We start from the raw sequence: 20,089 nt of genomic DNA, 5'->3' as shown, positions 1-20,089 counted from the left end.
TCTGTCTTCCACTGCCTCCCACAGTTTGGGCAAACTCATGCTGGTAGCTTCGAGAACACTATCCAACCATCTCGTCCTCTGTCGTCCCCTTCTCCTTGTGCCCTCCATCTTTCCCAACATCAGGGTCTTTTCCAAGGAGTCTTCTCTTCTCATGAGGTGGCCAAAGTATTAGGACCTCAGCTTCAGGATCTGTCCTTCCAGTGAGCACTCAGGGCTGATTTCCTTAAGAATGGATAGGTTTGATCTTCTTGCAGTCCATGGGACTCTCAAGAGTCTCCTCCAGCACCATAATTCAAAAGCATCAATTCTTCAGCGATCAGCCTTCTTTATGGTCCAGCTCTCACTTCCATACATCACTACTGAGAAAACCATAGCTTTTACTATATGGACTTTTGTTGGCAAGGTGATGTCTCTCAGGTTAAAAACAGTTTCAGGTTAAGAACGGACCTCCATACTGAATTAAGTTCTTAACCCGAGGTACCACAGTACATCCCTTCTTGCAGTGTTTCCCAACCTTGGGTTTACAGCTGTTTTTGGACTACAGTTCCCATCACCTCTAGCTAGGAAGACCAGTGGTCAGGGATGATGGGAATTGTGGTCCAAAAGCTGCCTGAGACCAAAGGTTGGGGAACACTGCCTTCTTGGACCCAACCAAAGGTCCATCAAGACCAGCATTCTGTCTTGGCAGGTGCAGCCAGAGGCCTCTGGAGGGCTCCACAGACAAGAGGCGAAGGGAAGCGTCCTTACCTGTTGTAAAAGGAGTGATGGTGGAAGAGATAAGGATTGGAAGGCTACATTTCTCCAACAGTTAGGGATTCACTCTTAAAAGACGGGGAAAGCTCCTGCCTGCAATTTATCATTCCTGCCCATTCTTTTCACCCACCCCCCTTCCCCTCCCCACCCCCTTCCCAGTGGAAAAAGGATCCCTGGTAAACAAACCCAAGTCTTTCAAGGAGGAGTTCTGTGTTCTCTACTCACACAGTCAATAGCAGAGACTCTTGCCTGTTTACTCTGTCATGCTTTGGCAGACTGAAAGAGGCAGACAGATTTACTGCCCTTAGTAAGATTGGCAGCTGAGCTATCTAAGGAAAAACCCCAAGGAAAGAGCAGGAATCCCCAAAACCAAAGCATAACTCTTGTTATCGAGTTGCTACTTTCTAGCAAACGTAGTTCAGGTAACGTGTGTCTCCTGAGATCTGCCGCAGCAGTTGCAATAGCTTCTTATCGTTGCTTAAAAATAATTTCTAAAAAGACCTGGTTTTAATCATGCTCGTTACTGCGGGGATTTCAAAAAGATGTGCTCCCCCTCCCCCCTTTTTTTGGCAGAGGCAAAGCTTCATCCACAATTGCATTGACTGCAAACTTTAATCAGGTCTGGATGCTCTTTGCATCCAAATCTGGCACAGAAGAGGAGCAAATATGCCACTAGGAATAAATTATTCAAATGGCGGAATTAGCACTGATTTATGCCATGCATAATTCATTCTCAATGTGATATGAGGCAACTGGCAGGGGCGGCGGTGTTTGGGAATTCGGAGTCTTATGGCAAAAACAGGTGTGAGAAGGGGAAAGGAAGAGCGCAGGCCCTGGAAGCAGAATTTACTAACAAACACATGGTGAGCACTGAACTGAAATTCAAGTTGTGAAAATAAAGGCAAGCACCATAGCTCAGTGGCAGAGCACATGCTTTGATTGCAGAACCTCACAGTTCAATCCCTGGCTCTTCACTTGAAAGGCTCACAGAGCAGGAGCTTGGAAAAGCCTGAGACCCTGAATTGCTACTGCCAGTCAGAGTAGACAATATAGACTAGCCAGGGGTGCTGTCTGTTCACATTTTAATGCCATCCTACCAGATTGGCACTGCCTGAAACAATCCATGAACCCCAATGCAGCTGTCATTAGAAATTTGCACTTCTCAGAATTGCAGTTCTCCAACCAATGTATACGTGTTTAGAAATGCATATGTTAGGGCAAAGTATGCATTTTTAAAAAACGTATAAAATGTATAGCATCAGGGTAGATTGCTTGCTAAAATATATATCTTTTAGGGGAAATGTGTACTTAAATGCTGAAGAATTTTCATGAAGAGGTTTACCATTTTGTTTCTTAAAAATAAAATTTGGTTGCAGAAATCTGGCAAACTGTACTTAAGATTAGGAAAAACAAGCAAACCGAAATCAACAGGTTTATCAATCAATGGATTTCCTGTTGGGGCCGATGTGCACATTTGGGATTTTGAGAGAGCCTCGTGGGCTCCTTCTGGTTACTTCTCCTTCTCCTTCCTCAGAAAGAGTAATCACACGATTGCGCATGCGCGCACACATGCAGACAGAGATTCTTTGCTTTTCGATGGGGTGTGGGTAAAAGTTGGACCGAGTAGAATTAAAACAGATCCTCTTGAATTTGCATCCCTTTACAGGGTCCCCCCCCCCCAATGACAATCAGAATTAAAATTTACAGTAGTGGACTGCACAGTAAAAATCACAGATCTGGTGCCTTACTAGCATCACATAAACTTTGGTTTGTCTCCAACATTATCACAGAAAATCCCTTTCCACCTTTATGTGTTTGTGGGTGCCAATCTGAGACCCGAAAAGCCCATAGAGCTGAAGAAGGAAGTGGGGAAGAGCAACGCTCTTTCTTACTTCCTCCGTAAACTCTATGCCCTTTTCAGGGAAGGGGAGGAGAAAATGTCACCCTTGTCTCTCACGAGGGTGCAGGGCTTTCATGGGTGCTAAGGGAAGTCCTCAAGGGTACTGTCAGATGCTGCTGGTAGTCTCTCATGAGTAACCAGGCAGGACTCCAAATCTGTCTTTCATAGGTTTTTATTGTGCAAACTATTTACAGTGCAGATCTCCAAAGTTCATGTCCATCTTAGTCACTTGCAGAATCCGGGAGTGGCCCCTTCCGGCTTCTCCCCCAACATAAGAATTTCGACACCCCAAACCTCTGCCTCCCCTCCTTGCATTTCACCCCTCTGCGCAAGCTGGGCGATGGAAGTGGCATATGTGCCTCCTGGCCAGCCGGGCTAGGTGAGGCGCTTGGGCTCTCAGCCCTCTCCTCGCTTGGCCTCTTCAAGCCCTCTCCTCGCTTGGCTGGCCCCTTCCCTCTCTTCTCCACTGGAGGTGTGGCTTTCCCTACCGCTGGACGAGGAACTGTTCCTCAGAAGTTTCTGCGGCTCCCTGTATCCCAGCTGCATCCCTGCCTCCCTCCCCTGCTCCAATGGCAGCCCACTGACAGGTGCCATTACACTTGAGGGTACCACACTGGCAATCCCAGAGCCAGAAGGGCAAATAAGTCTGACCCGGTAAAAGGCAGGATCTTTGGAGCTTGAGCACAGCCCCTTTTATTCCACAGTGGTGGAAGGAGGAACAATAATCTAGCACAGTGGTTCTCAAACATTTTTGTTATTACGGATCACCTGAGAAATGTGGGAGGTCTCAGTAGGCTGCTTATTAACCCCATTTTTTTATTTTTTACAAGTCAAAGCACATGCCTAGCTCATAATCTAATAACATTGTTTTCTCTAGCATGCCAGCATCATAATCAAAACCAGCATGGTATTATGAAAATCACAGGCTGTAGGCCAGGCTGCTGAGAAGACCTCCTTTAACTGGTAAATTTTAAAAGGGGAAATTAGCACTGTATTCAAAGGCTGAAAATGAGGGCCTTGTTATACTGCTTGATAACCCAGCACAGGTCAAAACAGCCTCAGTCATTAAAAAGAAATCAAGTGCATTGCCAAGTGCAAATATTATCAGCTGTTCCATATCCTTTCTGTGAACAAGCAGGACAGAGGTCACAGACCACCAGTGGCTCATGGAACTTCTGATCTAGCGGGGAAACAATAGAAAGTTGAGCCCCCCCCCCCCAAAAAAGAGCACCAGGCTCTGTCACCCACCAGCCCACCTCTCGGAGCCCTCTCCCAATTCCATGAAGAAAATCCCCCAAAATGGCAGGCAAAACGTATTTCCCAGCTTGGTCACTTAGACTTAGGTCATCTATAGGTGCGCCACTGGTTGTTCCTTGAGTTGGTGAAGTTCATTTAAAGTCGACATGAAAATAAGCCCTTCGTGTCAATGTGGAATGCTCTTCCAACAGAGATTCAGCAGGGATCTTAAACAAATGTTTGCTGAAAACTTCATGCTTTTTTTTGCCACCAAGCTTATTCAATAATGCTAGAAAAATGCAACCTGTGCTGTTGTTAGAAGTAGTGCAACTCATGCAACACGTTTGCGAGTAATATATCCAGAACAATAATTATACATACTTTATCAACCTTCTGAGAAAAATACAAAACATTAAACTAAGCCACAGAGACTTGCGAACTACCCAGCCTCTTGATTACTTGGACTGCCAGGGCGAAACAGGTGCAAAACGCAGGCACCCTGTCGTCTACAACTTCATTGTCTACAATTTTTTAAACATCTATCTACAGCTCCACTAGGGACGTGGGAGGCGCTGTGGGTAAAACCTCAGTGCCTAGGACTTGCCGATCGCATGGTCGGCGGTTCGAATCCCCGCGGCGGAGTGAGCTCCCGTCGTTCGGTCCCAGCTACTGCCCACCTAGCAGTTCGAAAGCACCCTTAAGTGCAAGTAGATAAATAGGTACCGCTTTATAGCGGGAAGGTAAATGGCGTTCTGTGTGCTGCTCTGGTGCCGGTTCGCCAGAGCAGCTTCGTCACACTGGCCACGTGACCCGGAAGTGTCTTCGGACAGCGCTGGCTCCCGGCCTCATAAGCGAGATGAGCACGCAACCCTAGAGTCTGTCAAGACTGGCCCGTACGGGCAGGGGTACCTTTACCTTTACCTTAACCTTTACTTTACAACTCCACTAGCATCTCTCGCTATTGTGAATAACCCCGAACTTACCTTTTGTTGGTATCTTCATGAACTTATCTAAAAGACTGAGTTAAGCATTTGAAAAATCTATTGAAACCAGACATTATAAGTTCATTTTAGGCTGGGTAGTTCGCAAGTCTCTGTGGCTTTGTTTAATGTTTTGTATTTTTCTCAGAAGGTTGATAAAGTATGTATAATTATTGTTCTGTGTGTATTAATCGCCAGCGTGTTGCATGAGTGGCACTACCAACTTATGCAGACAATCAAGAATTCTGTAATAGCTAGTGGGCGATCTGTCTTTAGAACAAATCTGTGGTTTTTATTGCGATTTTTAAAAAGAAAATGGGAAATTGGGGCATGCAAGCATATATGTACATTTACAAGGGCTTAAAGCTCATCTTTTTCCCAGTAGTGATGTATGGAAGTGAGAGCTGGACCATAAAGAAGGCTGATCGCCGAAGAATTGATGCTTTTGAATTATGGTGCTGGAGGAGACTCTTGAGAGTCCCATGGACTGTAAGAAGATCACACCTATGCATTCTGAAGGAAATCAGCCCTGAGTGCTCACTGGAACGACAGATCCTGAAGCTGAGACTCCAATACTTTCGCCACCTCATGAGAAGAGAAGACTTCCTGGAAAAGACCCTGATGTTGGGAAAGATGGAGGGCACAAGGAGAAGGGGACGACAGAGGACGAGATGGTTAGACAGTGTTCTCGAAGCTACAAACATGAATCTGACCAAACTGCGGGTAGCAGTGGAAGACAGGAGTGCCTGGCGTGCTCTGGTCCATGGGGTCACGAAGAGTCGGACACGACTAAACAACTAAACAACAACAAAGCTCATCTTAGATGGGCAAGGTATTGGAAAGAGAAATCAGAGATCTGCAATCGGGTTGGGAGTTTAGGGAAAGGCTGTAACCCTGGTCCAATCCCCACCATCTCCAGGTAGGGCTAGGTTAGGTAGGACCTCTGTCTAAAATCCTGAAGAGCAGCTGCCAATCAGTGTAAATACTGAACTAGATGGACCCAGTTTCCTGTGTTCTGGTGTCACCTACATAGAATCTAGTTTTATATATCTAGGATGGCTAGAAACTTAGCTTTTCTACAAACAAGCCAAATTTCTAGCCCTCCTAAAACAAGGCTACAGTCTGAGAAAGTTATCCACTTTTTCTTTTTAAGAAATCATTTTAAATTTCATTCCAGTTTGTCCTGTATGTCTGCTCAAATTCTCCTACCTTTGCACAGGAGTAACAGAGCCAGTACAAAGCGTCCCCAATGAGGCTAAAATACCTCCAAAGAACCACCATCACTTGTAGCTGCAAAGGTTTCGCAAGCAACAGATCATCACTTGTTTTGTTTTTCAGATGTGCTTTTCTAATGCTAAGTAAGCATGGCTGCTACTGGAAATCAAAGCAAAAGGAAGGCATTGTTGAAAATCTGAATGCTTCCACTCCAAATTATCATTCAGCTCACATTTCAGTTTCTAATCTTTTTGACAAGAGTATTTTTAGTTCCTTGGTTTGAAAGGTAGAAAAGTGATAAGCTGGAAAGGGTAAAACAAAACTGGGAAGCAGATCATCTTCTTGAAAACACAAACGCTACTCGCAGTCAAACACCTTCAAAGTGCCATGGAATCCTAAAATTAAGGATGCTAGCTATATTGCAAAGCTGCAAGGAGAGAGAAAGTATGCACTGGGGTAACCTAAAACAACACATTCTTTTCCCCTCCCCAGCGACCTCTAAACACTGTAGAGCATTTATTCTCAAAATAATCTGCCTAGCATTCACAATAAAGCGGTGATGTTCACTACCAAACTACCAGAAATTGTTGGACAAAAAACAATTCCAAGGACCACGGGATGTCAATATCTATATACAGTAAATGGGCCTGCCGAAATACCATAAAATAATGAGCAAGCTTTCAGCTTCCACAAGATTCTTCATCAGGCTGGATGTTAAACAAAATGGGCAGGGAGGTGGGGGGAGAAAAAGTTGGGCGAGGCGTTTCTGTCTGAAAAATCTGTTCTATGTAAGAGGCTTCTGATAGAACACGTGGAATTTTTGCAGATCTGGGCTGTGTGCATACTGTAAATTTCCTTCCTAAAGAATCCCAGGAATCATAGCTCTGTGAGGACAGTTCTCAGAATTATTTGAGGGAAGTCATGTGCTTTAAATATATGGTGCTTAAAAGTAAAGGTAAAGGGACCCCTGACCGTTAGGTCCAGTCGTGGATGACTGGGGTTGTGGTGCTCATCTCGCTTTACTGGCCGAGGGAGCTGGCGTACAGCTTCCGGGTCATGTGGCCAGCATGACTAAGCCACTTCTGGCGAACCAGAGCAGCACACGGAAACACTGTTTACCTTCCCGCAGGAGCGGTACCTATTTATCTACTTGTACTTTGTCATGCTTTCGAACTGCTAGGTTGGCAGAAGTAAAGACTGAGAAATGGGAGCTCACCCCGTTGCGGGGATTCAAACAGCCAACCTTCTGATCAGCAAGCCCTAGGGTCTGTGGTTTAGACCACAGCACCACCCATGTCCCTATATGGTGCATACACAGATGTAATTAGATGGCAGGCTGTACCTAGGCCGATGGAACAAAGAAACCAGAATGGTTGCTTCCCCATTTTTGAAATTGAGACTTCTCATGGTTACGCAGCTCTAACCAAAACACAAAGCTTGCTTGTGAGGCGGAGAAGAGAAGTAAACGTGATGGTATATTGCATTAGTGAAGCTAGCGATTAATTTAAGGTAGTTAATTTAGCAGCATCCTATTTATCACAGCTTTCACATTGTGCTGAAACAGTTGCTTCCCTTGAATCCCAGCAATTAATGCCAGCATGCCTCTCTTCCTCTTATGACTATACAGCACTGGATAAACTGCATGGGATGCAGTATAAAATATCTGAAAGGATAAGTGTGAATCTACCTACCGTATTTTTCGCTCTATAACACACACCTGACCATAACACACACGTAGTTTTTAGAGGAGGAAAACAAGAAAAAAATATTCTAAACAAAATAGTGGATGTATGATTTTTGTGGTTCATGCTGTGGCCACAGACGTGATCTGACGGTAAGTTTGGGGTAGCCCAGTGCAAAAATCCTGAGGATCCATGTGGATCCATGCTTTGTAACCACGTTTTTGCGCCATTGCGCAAGTGGGGAGGGAAGGAAAAGCATTCAAGGGACAAGGAGCACGCGTGGGGTGTGTGGAGAAGGATGCTGCTAATAATGCAGAAAAGGGGCTTAAGGGGAGAAGGAGCACGCGTGGGGTGTGTGGAGAAGGATGCTGCTAATAATGCAGGAGAGGGGTTTAAGGGGAGAAGGAGCTCGCGTGGGGTGTGTGGAGAAGGAGCTTTTCGGCGAGCTGCGCGGGGAGGGGGGAGGGAAAGAGCACTGTTGCTTTAAAGGAGCCAACCGGACAGCAGCCACTTACAGCAGTGGAAGCAGCTCCTTTCCTCTCCCGCTTTGCTCCTTCTCTCCCTCTTTGCTGCTTTACGCAGCTAATGGCGAATCCCCTGCAACCCAAGTCCTGCTCAGCGGATCAGCTGAGACGCTGAGAGAATCGTAATTTACCCCTCTCCCTCATCCCATGCCCTCCTGTCCCCAGCAGCCTTTTAAAAAACTTTTTTACTGGTTTTCACTGCGCTCGTGGCTCAGAGCCCTCCTGTGCCCTGCCGTCCCTCTGCAGCCTCATTGCTCCGTTTAGAGAGCGCATGGACCTTTGCTAGCTGAGGCTGCAGCAGCTGTTGCTGGCTACGCGGCGCTTTTTCTGTCTCGCTATGGCTCCCGTCTGTCCCTCCTCCCGTGTAAGTGGCTGCTGGCCGCTTTGCTGCCATGGCTCTCCTTCCCTCCCTCCTCCTTGGCTCCTCCCCCTCCTCCTGGCTGTAAAGCAAGCAAAGCTAGAGCCGCGCAAAGCGGGACAGAAGCCCTGCAAGCGGCTCCCGCTTTGCTTGACTGACAGCAGCCATGGCTCCGGTCGAGTGCATTCGCTCCGTAACACGCACAGGCATTTTCCCTTACTTTCTAGGAGCAAAAAAGTGTGTGTTTTGGAGCGAAAATTACCGTATAAGGCAGAGGAGGGGGAATAGTTTTAAGTCTGAAGACCACATTTCTGTCTGATCAACTTGCCATATATCAATGCTGGGTAGTTGTAGAGCAGGGGTCAGCAACCTTTTTCAGCAGGGGACTGGTCCACTGTCCCTCAGACCTTGTGGGGGGCCGGACTATATTTTGGGGGGGGGAAATGAAGGAATTCCTATGCCCCACAAATAACCCAGAGATGCATTTTAAATTAAAGGACACATTCTACTAATGTAAAAACACACTGATTCCTGGACTGACCGTGGGCCAGATTTAGAAGGTGGTTGTGCCGGATCCAGCCCCCGGCCCTTAGTTTGCCTACCCATGTTCTAGAGACAAAGGGGAACAGAACAATAAATGTAAATTTTACATTGAGGTTTCCCACCCTTGGTTTAAGGACATCTTCCCCAACTGAGTCTATATATATATGGTAAAGGGACCCCTGACCATTAGGTCCACTTGTGGCCGACTCTGGGGTTTCTGTGCTCATCTCGCTTTATTGGCTGAGGGAGCCGGCGTACAGCTTCCAGGTCATGCGGCCAGCATGACTAAGCCACTCTGGCGAACCAGAGCAGCACACGGAAACGCCGTTTACCTTCCTGCCAGAGCGGTACCTATTTATCTACTTGCACTTTGACGTGCTTTCGAACTGCTAGGTTGGCAGGAGCAGGGACCGAGCAACGGGAGCTCATCCCATTGCGGGAATTCGAACCACCAACCTTCAGATTGGCAAGTCCTAGGCTCTGTGGTTTAGACCACAGCGCCACCCACGTCCCATCTTCCCCAACTGAGTCAAGACACCCTTCTCCAACCGGGTGCCTTACATCTCCGTCTCCCATGGCCTACAAATGGAAGTCTGCACACAACTGTGTCAGGAACTGTCCACAGGCTGTGTTTGGAAAATCCAGCAGCACGAAAAACTCCCCGCAACACCCAAAAATGTAATGGGGAGGGAGATCAACTGCTATAGGCTATTCCCAAAAGTTTGAAATATATTTATATCACTGCACACATGAATATATAATGGTAATTTTTAAAATAATAATGAGGAGGAGGATAGGATTGAAAACCAAGCCCTTCATAGTCTGGGGGTGGTGGTTTGAGATTCACCTCGGTTGGCAAGCAAACATTGGCATGAATGCTTTAAGGATATTGCTTCTTTGCAAAGTACTGCAGAAATGCAATTGAAAGGGATCATTGTGTTACATCAGCAAATAAAAAGGCACAGAGAACAGAGAACATGAGATCATGCAGCAGCCTTTCAAAGATACAAATAAAGTGAATAAAACACAGCTTGTTTATGCTGTGGTGAAAGGATTGCAACATCTTAGGTTCATGGCGAAAGATGGTGGCATTATTAAAAATGTAATAAAGCCATACTGCTGCTTCTGATTACGGGTAAGAACCAGCTAGAAATACATTTCAAGGCAATTATGGGCAGTCTTTCATAATCTTAAAGAAAGCTTTTCATATGATCTCAGCTTCTTTTACACAAAGAGTTGGGCTTTGTTCAAAGTTTGCTTCATTACCCTCATATGTTTTGCTGGTTATTTTGAAAACAAAAAGAGGATATTGTCATGGATTTGGCCACCTTGATCACTGTGATTAACCAGCCGGAGACTTTAAGAAAGGAACTTTACTGACCTTGAATTACTGAGGGATGCTTTTTCTGATGGGCTAGGATCCAGCCTTCAGGAGGTAACTACTCTCCATGCTAGAGGCAAGGATAGGCAAACAAATGAAGATAGATTTGCAGATGAAGCTGACTAAAATGAGAAGCATCTTGGGATACAGGGGGCCCTATTTGAGAATCAGGTTCAGATGTACAGATTTACTACAGAAGCATTTGTAAATTAATGTTGCATAACCACTGCAATTCTCTAGTGCAGACATAGGCAAACTCGGCCCTCCAGATGTTTTGGGACTACAACTCCCATCATCCCTCACTAACAGGACCAGTGGTCAGGGATGATGGGAGTTGTAGTCCCAAAACATCTGGAGGGCCGGATTTGCCTATGCCTGCTCTAGTGTCTTCTTCTCCCAAGGAAACACTGTAGTGTTAAGACTGGAACCTCTCTAAGCATAAAACTGGGGTCAGTAGTGGGATGCTTCTTCCTTGGAGAGAAAACTGTGTGCGAATATGATAGAGCCTGAATGGAGGAAATGAGAGCAGGATTCCTAGTAGAAATGGGGGTGGTCTGATGGCTTAAAATTAACCTTAAAATAAGAACTAAAAGCACAGCGAGCAGAATGCAATCCTCCCAAATGCACCTGCCTGGAGGTGCTTGTTCAACTACTACAAGGGGTCAAAGCTGGCCTAGAGGTCTGCCTAGATAGATAGATAGATAGATAGATAGATAGATGATAGATAGATAGATGATAGATAGATAGATAGATGATAGATAGATAGATGATAGATAGATAGATGATAGATAGATAGATAGATGATAGATAGATAGATAGATAGATAGATAGATAGATAGATAGATAGATAGATGATAGATGATAGATAGATAGATAGATAGATAGATAGATATAGATAGATAGATAGATGATAGATAGATGATAGATGATAGATAGATAGATAGATAGATGATAGATAGATAGTTGATAGATAGATAGATAGATAGATAGATAGATAGATGATAGATAGATAGATAGATAGATAGATGATAGATAGATAGATGATAGATAGATAGATAGATAGATAGATAGATAGATAGATAGATAGATAGATGATAGATGATAGATAGATAGATGATAGATGATAGATGATAGGTGATAGATAGATAGATGATAGATAGATACTGTATATATATATATATAGTTGCTCAGATAGGGTCTCTCTTTCGATAAACCTTCACCAGCTTTTCACGCTCCAAGTGTTTTGGGTTACAATAGTATGAAACTTTGGCCCCCCTTATGACTATGTGAAGGACAGGGGAAGAGCCTGCCACTGCAATCCTGCCCTCCCCCTGCTCTCCTGCTATGCATTTATCTGAAAAGGATTCCAGTCTTTTTGTTCTGCTAATGGTGAATACTGGCTGAGTAGCCGGTTTGTCTGGGGGTGTGGAAACTGCTGGTGTTGAGAAACGGGATTGCAATGATCTAAAGTACTTGACAGGAGCGGGTGGGGAGGAGGGGAATGCCTATGAAAATAGGTAAGAACTTTTTATGTTCTTTTTTTGTTCAGCTGTCTATTTACATTTATTTATTTTCCAGGAGAAACTTCTATGCATTATGAAGAGACCTGACCTTTCGGGGAGAGAGGGAGGGGACGGGCTGCAAGTTTGATCATCTGAATCACTGGGAATGTGCCCAGAGATTTAAGCAAAAGAATCCTAGGGGTCCTTAATGACTAGAAGTAAGGTGTTGTTGTTGTTGTTGTTGTTGTTGCTGCTGTTGTTGCTGGAAGAAAGAACAGCAAAAAAGGCTTGGGCAACAGAGACAGCCTCTTTTCTTTTGGCCTTAGGCCCACCCCCGTCCATCCGTCCATTGTCCTCCCTGGCCAAGGGTGGGGCAAAGGCCAGCCCAAGCAGGTGGGTGGCACCTGCCCAGGTGAGCCCCGCTCGGTGCCGCAAACCCCGCCCACCTGTGGGGAAGGGAGGGCAGCTTGTTGCTGGTTTTTGCTTTTTTATGATCTGGGATCCAGTCTTCAGGGGGTGATATTCTGAAGTCTAGAAGGAGAGATAGAGGGGCAGTTTGAAGCTGGATTTACCACTGAGATAGGGAGGGAGAGAGGCAAAGCACCTTGGCTAGATGTAAAGAGCCTTGGGGCATAGGGCCTCTTCTCAATCTCTGGCATCTCCAGCTGAATGTTCAAGAAGCAAGTGACATGAAAAACTCTCTTCCCAAGTCTTTGGTCTATGCTCCCAGCCTGAGTGGACAGTATTGGGCTACCTCATCATGGACAAACTTGGTGCCCTCCAGATGTTCTAGGCTGCTACAAGAAGAAGAAGAAGAAGAAGAAGAAGAAGAAGAAGAAGAAGAAGAAGAGGAAGAAGAAGAAGAAGAAGAAGAAGAAGAAGAAGAAGAAGAAGAAGAAGAAGAAGAGGAGTATGGATTTGATATCCCTCCTTATCACTACCCAAAGGTGTCTCAAAGCGGCTAACATTCTCCTTTTCCTTCCTCCCCCACAACAAACACTCTGTGAGGTGAGTGGGGCTGAGAGACTTCAGAAAAGTGTGACTAGCCCAAGCCCACCCAGCAGCAGGGACGCGAACCTGGTGCACCAGATTACGAGTCTACCAGGTTGGGCAAGGCAAGGCTAGATGGACACAGTGGTGGACCTACATTTTGGGGGCATTGAAGCTCAAACTGTTATAGGGGCCCCTTCTCAACCAGCAACAAGGTCTGGGTAACCACTGTTATCTTCTTCAGTGGGGTTGTACCACAACAGATCACCACAATTTTCCCATGAGTTTGCGTTTTTGGTATCTACTTAAGTACTTAGGTGACCCTGTTGTTGCTTTTCTGGGGTCTTGACCTCTGTCCAAAAAAAAAAAAGGGAGGGGGGGAATTACATTAGCCACGGCAGAACAGCCAACTTGCTGTGACATAGGGGGTGCCAACTTGAATAAAATATGGGGGAGGGGGCAGGTAAGCTCTGCCCCACATAATCGATTACAAGACACAGTACACACACACCATTTGAATGGCAATGTCCAACAACTGGGGGGGGGCGGCTCCCTCAAATATTTTGTTGGAGGGACTTCGGCCCCTAGGAGTTGGCTCCTATGCCATGACATTTCACCTTTGCACCATCTATGCTACTGACTCTCAAGCTTTGGGATTGTCAAAATACAGTGGTGCCCCGCAAGACGAATGCCTCGCAAGACGGAAAACCCGCTAGATGAAAGGGTTTTCCGTTTTGGAGGTGCTTCGCAGGACGAATTTGCTATGGGCTTGCTTCGCAAGACGAAAATGTCTTGCGATTCCTGGGGGGTTTTTTTCGCTCCCCACCCCCTTTTTCTAAGGCACTAAGCTGCTAATAGCCTTTTAGCAGCTAATCCGCTAATCCCTTAAGCCTTTAATAGCCGCTAATAGCCGCTAAACTGCTAATAGCGCTAATGGGCTTGCTTCGCAAGACGAAAAAACCGCTAGACGAAGAGACTCACGGAACGGATTCTTTTCGTCTTGCGAGGCACCACTGTATATACAAAAAGTTTGAATTGTGTGATTCAGATGGGATCTACTAGACTCTTTGTTTTTATAAAAAGGAATGTGAACTAAAGTCACTTATGGGGCCCCTCCGGGATTAGGGTCCCTGAAGCTTAAGATTCATTCGTTTCATAGTATGGGCATATCTGAACGAAGGCAATCAGGTTCTGTATACAACCCTCACTTGCCCAGCAAGGTATTTCTCAACTTCTGCCCCATCCCCTTTGTTTGGGTCTGGACAGGGAGAAGAGCATGAGAAGCCAAGCATCATTAGGACTGCTTGAAAACAGCAGCAGCAGCAGCACACATAAACAGTTTTAGAACAACATTTGGGCTGTGGTATACAGTATGGTGTATTGCAGCCTGCACAAATTTCATGGACCTTGTTGAAAGGACCAGGGTATAATTCCCAGACATCAAACACTTCATTTGTGGTTTGCAGGCACCTTGCAGCAATGTGGATAGACAGGCTTTTTAAAAACTAGGTGAAAGACTGTAGGCAAGAGGGTCATCTTTATTTAACCAGTGTAAACACAAGCCAAGTGAAGTGTGCAGAGTTGCTCTGGAATTACACCTCGTTTACAAACAAGATCCTGCAGGGGTGCATTTCCTTCCCCTTTCATTGAGTCTATATATATGAGAGAGAGAAATGAGCCAAATATATTTAGAATCGTTACAGCCAGGGGAAATGTCACAAAAAGCCACAAACAAACCTTAATATAGCCTTAAAGATTTACTCACTGTGCAAGGTTTGTATCTGAGGCGTAAGTCCATCATATGCATGAAATTAAGTTTTATTTACCTTATCTTTGCATTACTATCACTGACCTTACTAAGTAATGGTGATTTGAGTCCTTAAAAATGAAGATATTCGAGCCTTTCCTATTCATCTAAGATTTACCTGGATGGAAATATAGCACATATTAAAAATCTGCATCAGTGAGAGAAATAAGAGAAATGGAGTATTAAAAATGAATATTATTTATACCTCAATGGAACCGCAACCTTGAGGAAAGACTATGAAATCAATAAGAAACCATTGTACATTTAACACACAGTAACTGACTATGTGGACAAGCCACAGGTGTCTGTAATAGAGATCCAATATTGTTGCCAAGGCCCAGGTTTCGATATAATTTTATTTAATTATACATTTTATTGTTAGCCGTATGTACCAGAGAGCTCCAACCTCAACATCAGAAAGTTCTCCTCAGTTGCCAACTTTTAAAAGTGCCTGACAATTGGAGAGCTAAGGATACTGCAATGCTGAGAACACATGTTTGCAAAACTTGGGAGAGTTCATGTCAGCCACAATATTATGATATTTGTGAATGTTTTTATTAAACTTTTTATGTACAACAATATCCCCAAAGTGCAGTGCATAACTAGGGAAAACCAAATATGGAAAACTGCTTAAGAATTCAATATCGTCCATCAAATAAAGACCATTTGTGTTATTTTTCAAGATTAGTGTTTCCTGACATATCTTTCTACAGTAAGCCATGAGCAGCAGGAGGCTGTCAATCATTTTACTTTTGTGCAATGTATGTATGCAATACCATGCTGTTTGAAAATTTTCCTTGTTTTTTGTTAAGCTTCTCCTGTCTTTTATTTGTTGAGGTAAAGGTAAAGGGACCCCTGCCCATTAGGTCCAGTCGTGTCCGACTCTGGGGTTGCGGCGTTCATCTCGCTTTATTGGCCGAGGGAGCCGGCGTACAGCTTCCAGGTCATGTGGCCAGCATGACTAAGCTGCTTGTGGCGAACCAGAGCAGCGCACGGAAACGCAATTTACCTTCCCACCAGAACAGTACCTATTTATCTACTTGCACTTTGACGTGCTTTCGAACTGCTAGGTTGGCAGGAGCTGGGACCGAGCAACGGGAGCTCACCCCGTCGCGGGGATTCGAACTGCCGACCTTCTGATCAGCAAGTCCTAGGCTCTGTGGTTTAACCCACAGCACCACCCGCGTCCCTATTTGTTGAGGTACTTTTTCCATTAAAACAATTGTCCATATTTGCTGATACCATTCATTCATCAAGTTTTCTCCCAGAATTTTCCCATCTTCTGGCTATTGTTAATCTTGCTGCTATAAACATTTTAGTCACAAGACTTTTGTGTTTTCCATCTTGTCCTTTTTCATCAAGGATGATGAATGGAGCAATGCTTGGCTCCAAAGTAAGTAATTGTCCTATCATCAATCCTATTTCATGAAAGACTCTCCTTCAAAATCTCTAATCTTCACATAGGACTACCACATGTGGAAGAAAATATCTGATTCCCAACACGCCCTTCACACAATACCAGCCACAATATTGCTGAACTAGTCTAGTGACAGTGGACTATACTGACCATACAGCTAGTCTAGTGAGAGCAATGTGTGGATCAGGGTGAGTCCATAGCTGTCAACTGCCCCTTATTTGGCGGGAAAGTCCCTTATCCCAGCGCTGTGTCCCTTATTGATGATGTCCCTTCAATTTCCCAGGTTTCAAAGGAAGCAGCTCCTCTCCCTCCCTGCCTGCCGGCCAGGGAGGAAGAAGACTCCAACTGTGTTGCTTGGCTGCATTGCTCACCCAATAAGGAGTCTAAGAACGACTGGGGAGGTGGAGCTTGCATGCCTTGTGCCGATCAAATTGGCTGCATTGCCTGGGGACTCGCCTTTGCTCAGCGCTTCCCAGCAGAGAGGTGACAGTGGTTTTCCTTGCTGCATCCCCTTTGCCAGGTTGCTGCGCTGTGGGAACCACCACTTGCGGCTTCGTTTGGCTGCTGGCTGGGCTTTCTGCCTTTGGCTCGGAGGGGCTCAGAAGTTGAACATACCTGTGTCCGGAAAATCCTTTATTTTGGCTGCTGATCCCTTATTTTCGAGGCTGCTGGTCCCTTATTTTCAAATCTGTAAATTGACAGCTATGGGTGAGTCAGATTCTACAAGTGAATCCATTGGATCTGTTTAGGTACCTGTGATTTAAGTGTCCCATGCAGCCAGCTTTTACATCACATTGGTGGAACCCAGATGCCACCTTCCTTGCTAGAACTGACTGGTGTTGTCCAAGCTTGATCATGTCAACTGTCTCTTTGGAGGTCATTCACCATAGCTACATGTGAAGATTTCTGAACTAGAGATTCTGAACACTACATTTCCTTGCCTGTATATAAAATTTCAGGCCTTTGCTGAAGGTTCTTCACTCTAAGGCACACCAGTGATATTCAGGACTGTCCTTCATATGAAGAGAAAGCTGGTAAGGCTCGTTTTGATCATGGGGGGTCTTTAGCCCCAAAGCAAATGTACAGGAAGCATGTCACTGAAGTTTGTAGCGGGAGGAACAGGTGGAAATGTGGAGTTGTGACTACTTAGCAGGGCCTACAATACCGACGACTGACCAAGGGGTGCATTCCTAAGGTTTCAACTTGGTAGATGTAATAGTACATTTGCCCATGCTGATGTATCAAAGGAGGAGCAAAAATGTGCCAGCTGGTGACCTAGGCTCACTAGCTGTGTCCCAAAAGCAATAAAGACTAGGTCCACTGTGCCAGCACCCTGCTCTGCTTCAGCAGCCAAAACTTTGCAATTTCTACAAACCGTAGTAAGGATTGTTGACACCAAGAAGTGCACCCCATGCTAATTCCATTTCTTTATGTCTCTCTGTGTTACTTCTGAGCAGCTAGAATGTTTATGAACATTCCGTGTCAACATAGCTTCTCAAGTTACCAGCTCACAACCACCAGCTAGTTTCCAGCCTGTTCTATAAATAAGTTTTGGCTTAGCTACCCTTTGCAACAAAAGGGTCAGAAACAAAGGCAATTTTGTGCCACTTTAAACACGATATACAAATTAATCAAATTAATATGACATTAAAACAAGGGAAAGGAGCAGAGAAACATGAAACTCCTTGATTAACCCATTTCTTTCTCCTTTTAGATCTTCTTATCAGCACATCTCTCTCATGTCTTGCCCAAGGGAGTGTCCTTTCTGTTACCCAGTTCAAGAATCCTTCTTCAGTTTATAGGTCCTTACTCTAAGAGGGTGTAGCTGTTGTTCCTTAGTTGTATAATTTCTCTCTTTAACCCCCCCCTCCACCCTCTCCTCCAGTCTATTAAACAATCACCTTTTGTGCCTCTTTCACAGAAACACGCATTCTTCTGCTGTGCAAGATATTTAAGTTTTAATGGTTACAAAGTTTGAGAAAGTAGCTTGAAACATTACTCTCAAATATCTGATCTACCAACAAGCCTCCAAGGTATAATTACCTGACGTCTGCTAACCGGTTCAGCCAATTTCCATTCAAAATGATTTTCCAAGCTCACCCATCCATGAAAGGGTTAGCGATTGTAAACTGGAGGGCAAATGGGAGGAGGAACATTAGTGGGTAGAGGAAAATAAATTAGAGATTCTTTTGATTTAGTTTAGTTTCAAGGACAAACACGTGCCCCTTTCTGGCACAGGAACACACACAAAAAACGAAGTCTGGAGAGAGTTCATGAAATACCGATTGCAAACGAAGTTGTTATAGGGCATGTCATACTCTTTTAACAGTGTAAAGCTTACCAGTGAAAACTTGTTTCTCCATGCAAATGCAAAGGCCTGGTTTACCTTTAAACAATATTAACATTAAATCTTATTATGCAGGAATCTGCTGTCAGGCTGAATTATTTAAGATCTCATGTACACAGTATTACAAATGTGGAATATCTTCAATGACCTAGGGTGGGTTTCAAATTATTTATATTAACTCCAGAATTACTCAGAATGCTTTGATATGTCTGCCACGGAAGGTATTTTGCATTAAAAACTCCTAAGCAAGAAGGGCCCCCTAAGTTTGACGTGGTCTTGCATCCTACTGAACTCTACACCACTGTTTTTCAAATGTTGGGTAAGGATCCCAAATGAATCCTGCTCAGATCTAAGGAGAGTTTGCACCTGTGGAGCCAGCACTATTGTATTTTCATTTACGGTGTGTTAGAAAATGGAGAGAGAACAATGACCAAAAACAAAACAGCGAAGAGGCTGTGGATTGTCTTGACCTTGGTAATGGACTGGATGAGAGCCAATAAACTGAAGCTCAAACCAGGTAAGGTTGAGGTCTTGTTAGTGGGTGGTTCCCTAGACCAGATGGATGGGAGGCTGCCTGCTCTTGGTGAGGTTACAGACCCACTGAAGAAGCAGCTCCACAGCTTGGGAGTAGATATGGATCCTTTGCTGTTGTTGAGGCTCAGGTGGCCTCAGTGTCACAGAGTGCCTTCCATCAGCTTTGGCTAGTGGCCCAGCTGCATCCCTATCTGGACAGGGATAACCTAACTTTTGTTGTCTGTGCTTTGGTAACCTCTAGGTTAGGGTTGCGGGTGGCGCTGTGGGTTAAACCACAGGGCCTAGGACTTGCCGATCAGAAGGTTGGCGGTTCGAATCCCCGCGACAGGGTGAGCTCCCGTTGCTCGGTCCCTGCCAACCTAGCAGTTCGAAAGCATGTCAAAGTGCAAGTAGATAAATAGGTACCACTCCGGCGGGAAGGTAAACAGTGTTTCCATGCGCTGCTCTGGTTCACCAGAAGCAGCTTAGTCATGCTGGCCACATGACCAGCTGTACGCCGGCTCCCTTGGCCAGTAAAGCGAGATGAGCACTGCAACCCCAGAGTTGGTCACGACTGGACCTAATGGTCAGGGGTCCCTTTACCTTTACCTTAGGTTAGATTCCTGCAACATGTTATACATGGGGCTGCGTCTGAAGATGGTCCAGAAACTTCAGCTGGTGCCGAATTCAACAGCCAGGTTGCTCACCGGGGCATGGCAGTTTGAGCATACTATATAATTCTAGTCCTGGCCCAACTGCAATGGCTAACAATCCATTTCCAAGCCCAGTTCAAAGTGCTTGTTATGGCCTCAAAAGGTAACGGTAAAGGTAAAGGACCCCTGACAGTTAAGTCCAGTCGTGACCTATTAAGCCTCAAATGGCTCAGGACCGCAATATCTCAAGGACCGCCTCTCCTCATATGAACTGACCCGGATCCTGTG

Source organism: Podarcis tiliguerta (assembly GCF_965153285.1).
Source record: "Podarcis tiliguerta genome assembly, chromosome: 5".
In the NCBI taxonomy this organism is placed as follows: domain Eukaryota; kingdom Metazoa; phylum Chordata; class Lepidosauria; order Squamata; family Lacertidae; genus Podarcis; species Podarcis tiliguerta.
This window is presented reverse-complemented; position numbering follows the sequence as displayed.